Raw genomic sequence first — 14048 nt, 5'->3', positions numbered from 1 at the left:
GCGGTTACCAAAAAGGCTTCCGCGGGTTCAAGGAGACGTGCTTCGCTCACCAGTCACAACCCTCCACGCGTCCACAAATGGCAGAGCAAGTTGCCGTGTGAAAAGATCAAAAAGATCAGCGCCAGAAGCACAGGATCAGAAAATCAAATCTATGACGTCATAAAATCACGCATAGAAAGGAATGAATTACTTGCGCAGAAGAAGAAACGTGCCTTGGAATAATAAGCCACGTGTCAGAACACAACCGGATCAGCTTCAACAGAGCTAACACTCAGTCAAAGAAAATATCCAAGTCATGAACATCAATCAGCTCTAAAGTACTGACAGTAAGACAGAACTGGGAAGATATCAGCGCTGCGCAACCTAATAACTTAATCCCGAACTTTACAGAAAGATCTCAGCCGGTTACACATCTTGAAGTGTTTAAGACCGGTTGGACTCCACGTATCTAAAGGAAGAAACTTCTCCTTTAGAGTCTATCACTCCGGCAAGATATCAACAAATTGAACTTAGGAACTTTCACTTGTCAAAGATCCCGGATAGACCTGAAGAGAAACCCTAGATACGCAAAAGAGGTAACTTCTATTACGGTTTGACGGCCGCCGCCTCACCACCGCCACTAAGGCCAGTCGGCCTACCTTCGCCTATAAAAGGACCCCCCACATCGTCCTTTAGAGGACACGATCTCTGGAGAAGAAACACATCATCTCTCCTAAACATAAGATCTCTTCATACTAGAAGGATCAACCCTAAAACAGAGTTTTCATAACTCGCCCCCCAAAAGGATCAGTCAATATTCATTTTTTTACTGCAAAGAGCACCTTGACTGTCTTGAGCGTCGGAGCGGTTTTCGAACTCTTTGCATGTGTTCCCCCCTCGGGAACAGACGATTAGGAGCAAGGAATCAGGAGCTGGAGCAAGGAGTCAGGAGCTAGAGCAGGAAGCAAGGAGCAGGGAAGCAGAACAAAGAAGTAGAGCAGAGTAGAGAAGCAGAGCTGAACAGAGGAATCTTCCCTCTCTAAACAGAATATAACATCATAACGGAGGCTGTCATGCATCAACTCCCTTTTTCATGTTGATTTAACTGGGAGCCAATTTTCGACATCACCAGTCACCAATCCAGCGGTGGAGCCACCTCTTCCAGAAAGACAAATACTCGGAACCGAGGCGCCGACAGATGAAAAAATCCAAGAAGAAGAGGACAGAACAACAGATCTAACCGTACCTGTACAAATCGGAGAAAGGCCAGTGAAGTGACTTATGTCGGGAGTCTGTTGGATGACGACGAGAAGGCGGAACTAGCCAATTTCTTGAGAAAGCACCGCCATGTCTTTGCGTTCGTGACAGATAAGCTGTCCGGGATAGACCCGGGGATCATCACTCATAAACTAAACATCAGAGAAGGAAGCAAGCCGGTGAAGCAAAAGAAAAGGAATTTTTCAGCAAACAAGCAGGCTGAAATAGCCGAGCTAGTCGAGAAAGTCCTGGCGTCGGGAGTAATAAGGGAAGCCCGATTCCCGGAATGGCTGGCCAACGTGGTCTTGGTCAAGAAGAAGAACGGAACGTGGAGAATGTGCATAGATTTCACCGACCTAAACAAGGCTTGCCCAAAGGACAGTTTCCCTCTACCGTCCATATATCAGCTGGTAGACTCCACAGCAGGCCACGAACTACTAAGCTTCATGGATGCCTTCGCGGGATACCACCATATCGCCATGCACTGGGCTGACAAAGAGAATACCGCATTCCTAACAGATCGAGGGCTATACTGTTACCAACAAATGCCTTTCAGTCTCAAGAATGTCGGGGCAACATATCAACGTCTGGTTAATGGAATATTCGGGAATCAGCTCGGGAAAAAAGTTGAATGTTACGTGGATGACATGATCGTGAAAAGCAAAGCTCGCCAAGACTTGATCACCAATCTTAAGATCGCATTCGACAAACTCCAAGCCTACAATATGAAACTGAACCCTGAAAAGTGCGCGTTTGGCGTAACTTCGGGAAAGTTCCTAGGATTCATGGTGAGCCACAGAGGGATAGAAGCCAACCCTGCCAAGATCACAACCCTACAAGATATGCCCAGCACGCAGAGTCGGAAAGACGTTCAGCGACTAACTGGGAGGCTAGCATCACTCTCCAGATTCTTCAGCAAAATGGGGGATAAGGCCCAACCTTTCTTCAAAACTTTTCGAAAAGTAACCGACTTCACCTGGACCGACGAAGCGGAGAAGGCGTTTCAGGAGTTAAAAGCACATCTCATGAAACTGCCACTGATGGTCAGCCCAAGCCCCGGGGACGAGCTCATTGTTTATCTTGCGACTTCCAAAGAAGTCGTCTCAGCAGCGGTAATCAAAACAATAGAAGGAGTCATGCACCCCGTATACTTTGTGAGCAAAGTATTAGGTGGGGCAGAACTAAATTACCCAACTATAGAGAAATTGGCTTACGCGCTCATTCTGACTATTAGGAAGCTGCGCCCATACTTCCAAGCTCACACAATAGTGGTTCAGACGGACCAACCGCTCAGGAATATACTCCAAAAAATGGATCTCCCAAGGCGATTGACAAAATAGGCAGTGGAGATGAGTGAATTCGACATCAGGTACGAGCCCCAAACCGCTATAAAAGGGCAAGCATTGGCGGATTTCGTAACGGAATGCTCGATCGCAGCAGCAAGCCTTGGCCCAGAGCAGATTTGGACTCCCTTCGTGGACGGAGCATCAAGTGAATCCTTAAAAGGAGCAGGGGCGGTGCTAATAAGTCTCGAAGAGGAAAAGACCTTCCAGACTACCTCGTTCAAATTCGCGGTAACAAACAACGAGGCCGAATACGAAGCTTTACTGGCGGGACTCAAATTAGCTCTGAAGGCCAGAGCTGCAAGTGTCCGGGTTTTCAACGATTCTCAACTGATAATCCACCACGTCAACGGTGACTATGAGGCGAAAGGAACAGATATGATTAAGTATTTAAAGAAGGTAAAAGAACTGGTCAGTTTCTTCCAGAAGTTCACCATCACCAGAATACCTCGGAAGGAGAATACTCTGGCTGACGCGCTGTTAAAGATGATCAACGGACAAACCGCAATCTCCGGAGTAATCTTTCACACCCTAGAAGAAAGAAGCTTCGACAAAGCACAGGAAATTATGGCAATCAGAATAAACCAGGGGGATACCTGGATGAGACCATACGTTGAGTATTTGTCAACACAGAAATTGCCTTAAGATGCCAGCGAAGCTAGAAGGGTATGTAGAAACGCCGCGAGGTATACCTTGCTAGGAGGACGGCTATACCGGAAATCCCTGGCTCACTCTTTACGACGTTGTTTGGCGAAGTACGAACAAGAATACGTGATGAAGGAGATGCACGGAGGAGCAGCTGGAAATCACGCGCGGACAGAGAACTCTGAACAGACAGCTTACCCTGGCTGGGTATTATTGGCCAGGGATGTTAGAAGATTGCATAAACCACACCAGGCAATTCACGCCGTGTCAGGTATAGCTAACGATTATCGTTTACATCCCACAGAGTTGACGCCTATCGTTAGTCCTTGCCCCTTCACACAATGGGGAATCGACTTGGTGGGGTCGTTCCCGGCTGGCATAGGAGGAAAGAAGATGTTGCTGGTTATGGTAGATTATTTCACCAAGTGGGCGGAAGCAGTAGCACTGACCCGAACTCGCACGAGGGAGATCGTCAGTATATTATGGATGAACATAATATCCAGATTCAGAGTCCCGAGCTTCTTGGTCATGGACAACGGGCCGTAGTTCAACAATGATGCTATGAAGGAGTTCCTCACGGAGTATGGGATCAAGCCGGCTTACGTGTGCCTCGCCGGAAACGGACAAGTAAAGGTAACCAACAAAACTCTGGTTAAGTACATTAAAACTAAGTGCTATAAAAACAAAAACTGGGTGGACGAACTCCCCAACGTGCTGTGGACCTACCGCGTCACACCACGAAGAGCTACGGGGGAGTCGCCTTTTCGAATGGTGTACGGCATAGACGCCGTGCTACCCGTAGAAATAGGTAAATCGAGTCTAAGAGTAAGACACTTCGATCCGGAAACCAATGAACAACTAATGTTAGAACACTTAGACCTAGTCGACGAAGTTCGAGACCGAGCGGAGATGCGAAATCACGCCTTCAAAGACACTATGATCAAACAACATAAGTCCCACATGAAGATAAGAAAGTTTGACGTCGGAGACATGGTGTGGAAAAACTTTAAATTTACCCAAACGCCGTCAGCGGCCAAACTCTTTCCTACATGGGACGGGCCCTTTAAGATAGTAGAAATTGTTAGACGTGGCACCTATAGGTTAAAGAATACGTCAGGCCACGTCCTTACACACCCTTGGAACGCGAAACATCTCTGATTCGTACTCCAGAAGAAAGACACCGATACATCCTAGAACACCGAAGGATGAATCAGACTCAAGAAGATGAAGCATAGATCTACTTGTTTAGTAATGAGTTAAGTAAGGGAGTTATAGATGATTTTAGCCATATCTAGCGAACTTAGAAGTTATTGCTAGTATAATACTTTCCATTCTAAAACCCAAACGAGGAGTCCTAGCTAAAACTTATCTCGCTCTGAATCAAGCAGGTAGCCCTGATAGCGAAAGCCACGACCAGGGGACCTAAAGGTAGCCTTGGCAGGTGAAAGCAGCGACCAAGGGCCCTAATTGAAAACAGCCCTGCCAGCGAAAGCCACGACCAGGGACGGGATAGCCTCTGTAGCTACGGCAACAACTGAGGGCCCTAAAAAGCAGTCGTAGTTAAGCAGACTTTTCTGGAGTAAAAACCGACCCCTCACCAAGGTCCCAAAGAGAAGTCCTACATACACTGATCGGCTCAAGCCGACAAAGGAGGTAGCTCTGGTAGCTACGGCTGCGACTCGAGGCCTCATAAGGAGAAGTCCTAGCTAAAGTTAACTCTTTACTCGAGTGAAACGTGGTCCCTGGGGATCACCAAGGAAAAGTCCTACTTAAAACTACCGCCCCGATGAAGGTGACCGGGGGTATAAGGAGAAGTCCTTGCGAAACTATTCATGATTAAAACGAGGAAGGCAGCCCTGGTAGCTAAGGCCACGACCGGGGACACAGGAGGAGTCCCGGTGAAAACTAGTCGAGCTCAAGCCGACGAAAACAACTCTTTTAGCGAAAGCCACGACCAGGGACAGGACAGCCTCGGTAGCTATGGCGATGACCGAGGCCCCTATGGAGAAGTCTTAGCGAAACTAGACGAGCTCAAGCTGGCGAAATCAGCTCTCGTAGCGAAAGCCATGACTAGAGGACTAAGGAGAAGTCCTAGCAAAACTTATCGAGCTTAAGCTAACGAAACCTGCTCTGGTAGCGAAAGCCACGACAAGAGGACTAAGGAGAAGTCCTAGCAAAACTAGTCGAGCTCAAGCTGACGAAACCAGCTGTGGTAGCGAAAGCCACGACCAGAGGACTAAGGAGAAGTCCTAGCAAAACTAGTCGAGCTCTAGCTGACGAAACCAGCTCTAGTAGTGAAAGCCACGACAAGAGGTCTAAGGAGAAGTCCTAGCAAAACTAGTCGAGCTCAAGCTGACGAAACCAGCTCTGGTAGCGAAAGCCACGACCAGAGGACTAAGGAGAAGTCTTAGCAAAATAGTCGAGCTCAAGCTGACGAAAGCAGCTGTAGTAGTGAAAGCCACGACTAGAGGTCTAAGGAGAAGTCCTAGTGAAACTGGTCGAGCTCAAGCTGGCGATACTAGCTTTGATAGAAAAAGTCGTGGTCAGAGGTCTAAGGAGGAGTCCTGGTGAAACTAGTTATGCAAAGACAGCTCATGTATAGACGACCAAGGGCAGAGCTAAAAACTCTAACACTACTCAAAACTTTTGCGCAGGGCTAATTCGGGTTCTATTTTACAGAGTGAAATAGTAAGCCTAGGGCATGCTAGACTAAGTCGGAAATTATTTCTCTTGCAGGTGCGATCATTCGAAGCATGCGTAGTAAGCCTAGGAAAATGCATTAGTAAGTTAGGATTTGTACTAACATCGATTTTGCAGAACCAATATACGTTATCAGTGTCAGACTTCAACAAAGTAATCTAGAACAAGAAAAGAGGGTTTTTATTCAAGGCTATTACAAGAGAAATTACAACCAAGATAACACGAAGAAATCAACAGAGATTCGGTAGTAATCGAGGCAGGGAAACCACTCGCCAAAGCTTGGACGGAGCACAACGCCTTGTTTCTTCTCCTGATTGGTCGACACAGTGGCCACCCAAGAAAGAAAATCGCAGGCAGGAGCTATCTTCTAAAGAATTGGAGCTTACAACTCCAAAGGAACTTCGGCCAAAGAGAAGAAGTATTCCAAATCGGGAGTGTACCACCCCAAAAAAACCCTCTCTCGGGAAAGACTTAAACCGACAACTGGGTAACTATCCCCATTGCCGGAAAAGCTGTCCCTAACTATCCCCATTGACGGAAAAAAACCCTTTCAGGCAGGCAATAGGTACGAACACAAACAGAGGCCTCATCTCGAATCCTTAGCAAGAAAAGGAAGAAACCACTGGGATCGTTCTTTCCAACCTCTGACAAAGGAGCAGGCTGAGGAATCAAAGCGGGCATTTATAGCAGAAATGATGGTCAAGGAAATGGGTAAAAAGGATTAAAGACAAAGACCGAGCGCATCTTGGAAACAGGCGAGAAAATTAAAGTTCTGGGAAACGCGCTTTATTTCCAATAATAGAGCTCTGCGTGTCCTTGCGTGACCAAGTGAGTTGTCGTGTGCAATAACCCAGAAGATCAACATTGAAAACGAGTGATCAAAAGATCAAATCTATGACGTTACAGGATCACGCATGGGAAGGAATTAATTACTTGCGTAGAAGATGAAACGTGCCTTGAAATAACAAACCACGCGTCAGAACAAGAACACAGCTGCGTCAGCCCTGGCAAAGATAATACTTAGTCAAAGAAAATCACCAATTCATAAACATCCATCAGCTCTGGAACACTGATAGGAAAACATAGCTCCTCCAAACAGCCACGGTCTTGGTAAGGCCTAGGACAGCTAAAACCCCTGATGGTCCAGCACACATTCCCTAACCGAGAGGTCGGCCAGAAGAAACCAGCTCTTCCCAAAACGCCCTCGGCATGGACAGATCAGCCCTGGGATCTCTAAAGGAATAAGGGGGGTCTCCACAGGTTCGGCCCATATCTTATGCCCAGAACTAAGAAGATATCAGCGCTGCGCGACCTAATGACTTAATCTCAGACTTTCCAGAAAGATCTCAGTCGGTTACACATCTTGAAATGTTTGAGCCCGATTGGACTCCACGTATCTAAAGGAGAAACTTCTCCTTTAGAGTCTATCACTCCGGCAAGATATCAACGAAGTAACCTTGAACTTAGAAACTTTCACTTATCAAAGATCGGGGATAGACTCGAAGAGAAACCCTAGATACGCAAAAGAGGTAACTTCTATTACGGTTTGACGGCCACCGCCTCACCACCGTCGCTAATCACAGTCTGCCTAACTTCACCTATAAAAGGCCCCCCACATCGTCCTTCATAAGATTTCTTCATACTAGAAGGATCACCCCAAAAAACAGAGTTCTCATAACTCGCCCTCCAAAAGGATCAATCAATATTCATTCTTTAACTGTAAAGAGCACCCTGACTGTCTTGAGCGTCGGAGTGGTGTTCGAACCCTTTGCAGGTTTTCCCCCCTCGGGAACAGACGAACAGGAACAAGGAGCTAGAGCAAAGGAACAAAGCAGAGTAGAGAAGCAGATCAAGGAAGCAGAGCTGAACAGAGGAATCCCTCCTCTCTAAACAGAATATACCATCATAACGAAGACTGTCATGCATCAACTCCCTTTTTCATGTTGATTTAACCAAGAGCCAATTTTCGACATCAGCAGGTCTCCTGCCTCGTTCTCGGTCCCTGGGTGGCCTGACTTCGTCTCGTTCTTTCTTTCGGGGGCGTTCACTTTCGTATGGGATGTTGGTCACGTCCTTCATCCGTAGATAGTTTTCCTCTGTCTTGATAAACTATTGCAACCTTTCTATCAGTTCTGCGATGGTGCCTGGCTTTCTCCCTGAGATATCTCTGATTATGTCGTCCTGCCTAAGGCCTCTCTGTAAGGCGACAAAGGCGACGTTTGATTCCAGGTCGGGCGAGTTGATCAAAGGACTTGATTGACCCTGGGGCTAGCGCTTGGTACCATGCCTGAGCTGGTCCTTTAAGGATGGTGGCAAATATCAAACACCATATGTTTCGGTTAGTCGTGCATAAGTTCATCCTCGCAACATAGTTGTTAATGAATACTCATGGGTCTTCCACACCGTGATAATGTTCAAGCGTTAGACACTTGAAGTTTGCCAGTTTTTCGGATTCCAGTATCTCTCGGTAGAGGGGCGGCTGCCGAATTACCGTCCTTCCCTAGAGCTTGTCCATCTCTCTTTCTCTCGTCAATTCTGCCACTTGGTGTATGAGTATATCACAAATGGTGGGGTCGTCCGAGCACCCCCCACCTATTCCAGCTCTCTTGGGGACGTAAGGTTGGTCCAAATTCAGCACGCCTTGTTCATTCAACATGTTCTCCAGGCGCATCTGATCGCCTGGTTGCAGATTTAGGGTCTCAGGAGTTTAGGTGTCGCCGGGCGAGAAGAGCCTCCTCGCCAACGTCCTGAGTACTTATTTCCTCTCCTCGGGTGCGGCAGCCCTCCTGGCTATCTCGGCTTTATGGAGGCTTTCCTCCAATCGTTTTGCCTCCTCGTTTCTCCGGTAGTAGTCGACCTTGACTTGCTCCAATTCGGCGAGGAGTTCGTCTGAATTGGGAAGCCTGTGAGGCGTCTCACGTGGAGTGTGTTCGTCCGAGGACATGCTTGCCTGAAGGGCTCAGGGAGGTAGTTAGTTCTAAAAAAGTATTGAGTAGGGTTCGGGTTATCGAATCTGATGATTTGCTGGAGAGATCCCCTCCTTCTAGCGCCAAATGCTGATGTCGAAAATTGGCTCCCAGTTAAATCAGCATGAAAAAGGGAGTTGATGCATGACAGCCTCCGTTATGATGGTAAATTCTGTTTACAGAGGAGAGATTCCACTGTTCAGCTCTGCTTCTCTGCTCTGCTCTGCTTCTATACTCTGCTTCTTTGCCCTGCTTCTTTGTTCCAGCTCCTCGCTCCTTGCTTCCTTCTCCTTTCTCCTGTTCGTTTGTTCCCGAGGGGGGAAAACCTGCAAAGTGTTCGAAACCGCTCCGACGCTCAAGAAAGTCAGGGTGCTCTTTGCAGTAAAAGAATGAATATTGATCGATCCTTTTGGAGGGCGAGTTGTGAGAACTCTGAATATGGGGTGATCTTTTCTGGGGTGAAGAGATCGTGTCCTGTGAAGGACGAAGTGGGGGGCCTTTTATAGGCGAGGTTAAACCAACTGTGATCAGTGGAGGTGGTGAGGCAGTGGCCGTCAAACCGTAAGGGAAGTTACCTCTTTTGCGTATCTTGGGTTTCTCTTCGAGTCTATCCCAGATCTTTGATAAGTGAAAGTTCCTAAGTTCAAGGATACTTTATATATATCTTGCCGGAGTGATAGGCTTTAAAAGGAGAAGTTTCCCCTTCTAGATACGTGGAGTCCAATCGGGCTTAAACTCTTCGAAATGTGGGGCCGACTGAGACCTTTCTAGAAAGTCCGGGATTAAGTCATTTGGTCGCGCAACGCTGATATCTCCCCAGTTATGGGCGTAAGATATGGGGCGAACCTGTGGAGACCCCCCTTTATTCCTTTTAAGATCCCAGGGATGATCTATCCATGCCAAGGGCGTTTAGTGCAGAGCTGATTTCTTCCGGCCGACCTCCCAGTTACGGGAACGTATCGTAGACCATCAGGTGTTTAGCTCTCCTGCTGCCTTAAGCCGAGTCGATCCAAGAGACTACAGGTCTGATCTTGACTCTTCAGACGTTAGTGAACGTCTTTATGCATCATCACTTCTGTCGTTAGCCAGACCAAGCTCTGCGGTTCCTCCCAGGTACCGCAGTATCCATTTCACAGACTGCCAATTACCTTTCCGACGTCTGCTCATGTATTTGCTTACTACACTAACAGCATGTGAAATATCAGGCCTTGTGCACATCATAGCATACATAATGCTACCTACTGCATTGCATAAGGCACCCGAGACATGTACTATGTCTCGTCATCAGTTCCTTTGAAAGCTTGAAGTGTGCTATCAATGGAGTACTGACAGGTTTTTCCTCAGTCATACCGATGTAGGGTTTTGGTGTATCCTATACACTACCTAGTGTTGTAAGCGGAATCTCAAACATCTCATGTTTAACACTAGATTGCCCAGGACCTATATGCATAAACTAATCAATGAACTAGAGAGGGATAAATACCTTAACGCGTTTTTCCCTCGAACCATTCCAATCGCATGCAAAGATCGAGAGCTCCAACTGTAGCTCCTCTACTTGAGACACCGAGTGAATAGACTTGATCTCCCTTCCTTTCAGACTGCTAGGACTTAGTAGAAGGTTGAGAAGAACTCTTCTTCTTGACTAGATTGATAGAATGGGAACTTTCTCTCTATATTCCTCTCTCTCCAATAGCTGTATATTCAGAGAGAGAGAGAGCTGTATAATTTTCCTTAGAGAAAAATCCACACCTTTTCTGTTCTCAACTGACCCAATATATAGACAAACCCTAATTAGAATCTCATTCAGATTAGGTTTTCTATTTTCTGAGTCACAGAAAAGATAATTACCAAAATACCCTTTTTGGGGTATTTTGATAATCCCCTTAAGTGTGGCCGGCCAGGGCAGCCCACTATGGGCCTTATATGGCCGGCCCACTTACTCTGGTCGGCCATCTCATGGCCGGCCCAAAGAGCCTTCCTCTATCTTGTCCCGAATCTCCATTCGGACCCTTTCGGCCTTTCCAGTTGAATCCCATCCAACTTTAGCCAGTTCCCGTCTAGTCAAATCTCTCCGATCAAGTTACCACTCTTATGTGTAACCCGTTGTAGGATCCGGTCTATGTTAGCCTCGAATCAACTCCTTGATCCGATGATCGTAGTTGGCTTCTAGCAAAGCATTACGACCCCTAATTGGACCGGACTGGATGATCTTTACGTGTGGTCATCGTTATCCTAACTGACAAATTGATCGCATTGCCACCTTGGTCGAAGGACACTCCTTCGGAAGGACATCTCCTTCAGACCGAACGGATAAATCCTTCAGTCTCCCACTTGTACTTAGAACAAGTGCAATGCTCGATTCCCATGTCGCTTAGTATCCCATCTGATACGTCACACGTTTCAGACTTTCTTGATCCAGAGAACAACTGTCAATTCAAATGATTAACTCTTAATCCATTTGAGTGCGGCCACACATTTCACAGTTGCTTCTCCTCAAGTGGCCCGGAGATACTTATTCCTAACTTAATAGGAGGACATCATCCAGTCTTGTACTCCCACTTAACTTCATGTCTATCCTGTCTCCCCCAGTATGCTGCCTTTATAACCTCCTTTTACGGCGCGGCGTTTGACAGTACCAAAGTTCGACATTCCTTACATAAGATGAGTGGAGCACTCATGTTTACGGAATCTCTCCAATCTTGCCTATGAGAGTTTGTGACGCCTTTTTCAACTTCTTGAAAAAACTCTCATCTTTGGGTTAATCCAATGTAGATTCCCCAATCTACATCCATGTAATTGACTTAAATACCATATTCCTATAGCCCATGGAACTGCGCTATCAGTCAATTCCCATGCTAGTCTTCTTAAGTCATTGTTGTCCATGCAATGACCTGGACTAGGGACTCAATAATGAATCTATTCCACGTTCACTTAGTGGGGTTCCATTTACCAGATCACGTATCTGATAAACCCACCTGGAATTCCTCATTATTTTTGGACCGTCATTAAACACTAAACCATTATTTAACGACAGAAATAAACTCCTTTATTTCTTTTTATTGAATGTAGCTAATTGATTACATGAAAACCCCTTTTCATTAATCCAATTACAACCTAAAGCCATTCATCGATGCGCTTTATACCTATGCCCCTTCTATGACTCTCATACTTGGGCTGAGGCAGTGGTTTAGTTAACGGATCGGCAACGTTGTCGTCCGTATCGACTTTGCAAATGACCACATCCTTTCGCTCAGTGATTTCCCTAATCACGTGGTACTTCCTTAGGATATGTTTGGATTTCTGGTGCGCCCTTGGTTCCTTAGCCTGGGCGATAGCTCCATTGTTGTTACAATACAGAGTAACCCCATTTTCTATGCTAGGAACTACACCAAGTTCGGAGATAAACTTCTTTATCCAAACTCCTTCCTTCGCTGCTTCCGAAGCGGCAAGGTATTCTGCTTCTGTGGTAGAGTCTGCTACAGTAGTCTGCTTTGAGCTCTTCCAGCTTACTGCTCCTCCGTTTAGACAAAAGACATAACCCGACTGCGATCGGAAATCATCTCTGTCCGTTTGGAAGCTCGCATCCACATGGCCTTCCACGATTAGTTCGTCTTTCCCGCCATACACCAAGAAGTGATCCTTAGTCCTTCTCAAGTACTTCAGGATATTTTTGGCTGCGGTCCAGTGTTTCTCCCCTGGATTAGATTGGTAACGACTACACATACTCAAAGCATATGAGACGTCTGGCCGAGTGCAGACCATGGCGTACATGATAGATCCTATTGCCGAAGCATAAGGCACCTTCTTCATGTGTGCTAGCTCATCAGGATCTCGGGGACACTGAGTCTTGCTAAGCGTCGTACCATGTGTCATGGGTAGGAATCCTCTCTTAGAGTCTTCCATCTTGAACCTCCCAAGAACCTTATCTATATAAGTCTCTTGACTAAGTCCAATCATCCTCCTCGATCTATCTCTATAGATCTTGATGCCCAATATATATTCTGCATCTCCTAGGTCTTTCATTGAAAAACACTTCCTAAGCCACTCTTTCACGGAGTCAAGCATAGGAATGTTATTGATGAGACATGAAAATGTCCCATCTGAATCTCTTAACTCGGGTTAGTTAGTCCAACTCGAGCGGTTACTCTGATGAATTATTTGATTTTCTTTCTCAGGTCTCATATACGGAGTTCGATGCGAAAACATCGTGATAAAGACATACTTGAGGGGCATTTTGGTCATTTTAATGACAAGGGTATTCTGGTCAATATTAGTGCTCATGAGAAAGTAGAGTCCGAGACGAGTCTATCGGCGAAACTGGGAGTGAAAACGGAGTCCGAACGAGCAAGATAAAGAAGGTCAAAGTCTTGGTCCAATTAAGTAGACTAACGAGTATGAAGACGACATGTGGCGTTGCAACTTAATTATTCCTATGGTGAAGCACAAAATCAGCTCTTATTTGACCGAGCCAGCAAATCAACCACCAGCAACATCTTTTCCCAAAATTCATGGGAAATCTATTCTTTCCTACTTTCTCTCATATATTATTATAATAAAGAAAGAAAGGCATCTTTTGCTTCCTTTCTTGGTGGCGGAAATCCAACGGAGCTTGAAACGAACAGTAAGATCGGACGACTGTTTCTTCTCATCTCAATAGGCAGCGATGTAGCGAATCATTGCACAAAAAGTAGCCAGCAATTAAATCGATGACAAGTCAGTGCCTATCCCTTCTTCTTCTCTGATTCCTTTTTAAAGAAACGAAGGATTTTTATTCCTTCTCTGATGGCAAGAACAACTCGGTTTTGGGGATTTGTCTGAGTTTAGTCTTCTACATAATAGAAAAAATGGAAACTTACAGGGAGGATCGATGAGGAAGGAAATCTGATTGAGATAATATCTTGACAGATTCATAGAGTGAGTTAAGAAGGTTTTAGAACTGAAGATATTTCTTATAGAGCTAGAGATTGAAGATTGTCGGATATTGATGGAAATTATTTCTAGAAAGATAAACCAGGTTTCTATAAAAAATAGAGAAGGTTTTATTTCTCTTATCTCTCTAAACAGAGAAAAGATTGGATTGATGATTGAAGAAGGCAACAGAAGATTTTAGAGAGAGTGATTTTTAGAAATTCTTTGAGAGAGAATTGATGGAAGATTC

The sequence above is a fragment of the Eschscholzia californica genome, unplaced genomic scaffold, assembly GCF_041429995.1.
Source record: "Eschscholzia californica isolate CP2 unplaced genomic scaffold, dmEscCali1.0.p SCAF_2, whole genome shotgun sequence".
NCBI lineage: Eukaryota > Viridiplantae > Streptophyta > Magnoliopsida > Ranunculales > Papaveraceae > Eschscholzia > Eschscholzia californica.
This window is presented reverse-complemented; position numbering follows the sequence as displayed.